The sequence below is a fragment of the Apis dorsata genome, unplaced genomic scaffold (assembly GCF_000469605.1).
Source record: "Apis dorsata unplaced genomic scaffold, Apis dorsata 1.3 scaffold_262, whole genome shotgun sequence".
In the NCBI taxonomy this organism is placed as follows: Eukaryota; Metazoa; Arthropoda; class Insecta; order Hymenoptera; family Apidae; genus Apis; species Apis dorsata.
In genome coordinates this window covers 64,132-66,172 of record NW_006263540.1, presented here as the reverse complement: position 1 = coordinate 66,172, position 2,041 = coordinate 64,132, and the positions used below count along the sequence as shown (strand labels likewise).

The window sequence follows — 2,041 nt, the reverse complement described above, 5'->3', positions numbered from 1 at the left end:
AAAAAAAAAAAAAAAAAAAAAGGAAAAAAAAAAATTTTAAATATGGTCTATATAAGGGAATTAACGGAGATATTTTTAATTCAATTATTATTATTAATTAAGTTACTTTTTATATATTACGTATATCTTTTAAGCTATGTATATCTTTTATAATATCTATCTACACATTATGTATAATCTTATTAAGGATAACACGAATCTTGTTACACTCTCGATTGATATTTTATAAAGTTTCGTTCTATCGTAACTTGAACGATGGTTTCAAAAATCGATAACCAAGAAATTCGGGATTCGGAGTCGTCACAGTCGGAACATATATGATTGCGGGAGGGAGGGGAAATCTCGATTCTCTCGTGCAAGCGAAATTAAACGAAATAATTCCGCGGAAAGAGTATTATATAGAGCAGATAACCTGCAATTTATTTTCATCGGCTTGCATAGCGATATATAGATGTCGGTCTGTCGATCATTACGTCCAATTTAATCACCGATGGCAGGTAGATTCGTCAATTCGCGAAAATCGGTCGCGTGAAGATTTTTATACGCGCCGTTTAAACTCTCGAATGGAATAAAAAAATAGTTCAATAAACCAGAGGAGAGCGGAAGCGAGGATCGTCGACGAAAAAAATTGTTTCCAAGTAGCTGCGTTAATGTGCCTCTACGATCATCCGCGTCTACGTACTAACGATTAAATTAACAACGACGTATCTAGAGTTTCGGACGGAATAAATTGGAAGAAAGAAGGAAAAGAAAATTTTTGCGCCATGAAAAAAAACGAAAGATAAATATCGGTTTGTTGTCCTCGTCTCTCTGTACGTCGATTATGATATATAAGGGAAAAAAAAAAAAAGAAAAAAAAATCACGCTTCTAGAACAAAATTTTTACGCGTGTTATGAACTAGCTTCTTCTAGGGACAATTCCACGCTGATTCAACTAACGCGGAGAAAGAGCAATTTTGCGAATAATTGAAATCGAATGAACACGTGGATCGTCGCACGCGAAGCTTTGCGCCAAATTTTGCACTTGATTAAAAAACAATGCGTAAACCTTCTCTCTCGCGTAATGAAATCTCTCGTGTCGTACGAGTTTGCATCGTTTGCATGATATTTAGATCCGACGCGGACCAACGGTGCGATTTTGTTGCGATTTCGTAATTGCATCCATCCGTCAGATTTGTGATCGCCGCCTGTTTGACGCCGTTCAACTACTACACGTATTTGTAACGTTTAACGGAATATCGAGGATGAATATATATTTATATATTTTAAATAACAAAAGTGAGACAGATAATAATTATAGAAATAATTACGAAACAAAATATATATTATATTTGAAATAATATCTCGAATAATAATATATATTTAAAAAATGCAGCTATATAACTAAAGTATAATAATTCTATTAAATTTACATTAACACATCCCGTGTACGCGTATTTGCCGTCACGTTATCGCTAATAAACGCCTCGTTGTTAACATATGCATGGCATACGATTATCGCTTGATGAGCAAAATATTCGTGTCATTATCGAGAGAGAAAGAGAGAGAGAAAGAGAATATTGATACCGTGCTATTATCGTTAAATGGACACGTTTCTATTAAAATGCGCGAACAATGCTCCGATGCTTTTCACGCTGTATACTATCAGAACAGGCGACGACTTTTACATTTCTAATTAATCGTTTCGATCGCGTCATTATCATCATATATATATACGTATAATTCTGAACCATTGAAAATACAAATCTGTAATAGAAATCTGTTTCAGTTACCGTATGTTATAATTATACATATATATATGTATTATCGAAATCGTAATAACGTCGCATTTCTAGTTCGCATCGAGTTTCAAATTACGATATTTTCACGACCACAACGGGGACGAAAACGAGGAATCGCCGCCTATATATATATATATAGGGATATAACCGTCACGTTCTTCCGGTGACGAGCGGCCAAATCCGCTAGTGAATCGATAGCGGTTCGGAAAGCCACTGTGAGGAATAGAAAGTATTCGTAAAAAGGTGCTTTAACGAGGTAT

General features: G+C 34.9%; 1 long non-coding RNA gene across 1 annotated transcript in view; it reads left to right on the top strand.

Moving 5' to 3' along the window:
• Positions 1-20: 20 nt before the first annotated feature.
• The window catches only part of LOC102680757, a 22,295-nt gene continuing 20,274 nt past the window's right edge, over positions 21-2,041 (top strand). Inside the window, exon 1 of the long non-coding RNA XR_421891.2 lies at positions 21-579. This is a non-coding gene — a long non-coding RNA (uncharacterized LOC102680757). The remainder of the gene's footprint in view (positions 580-2,041) is intronic.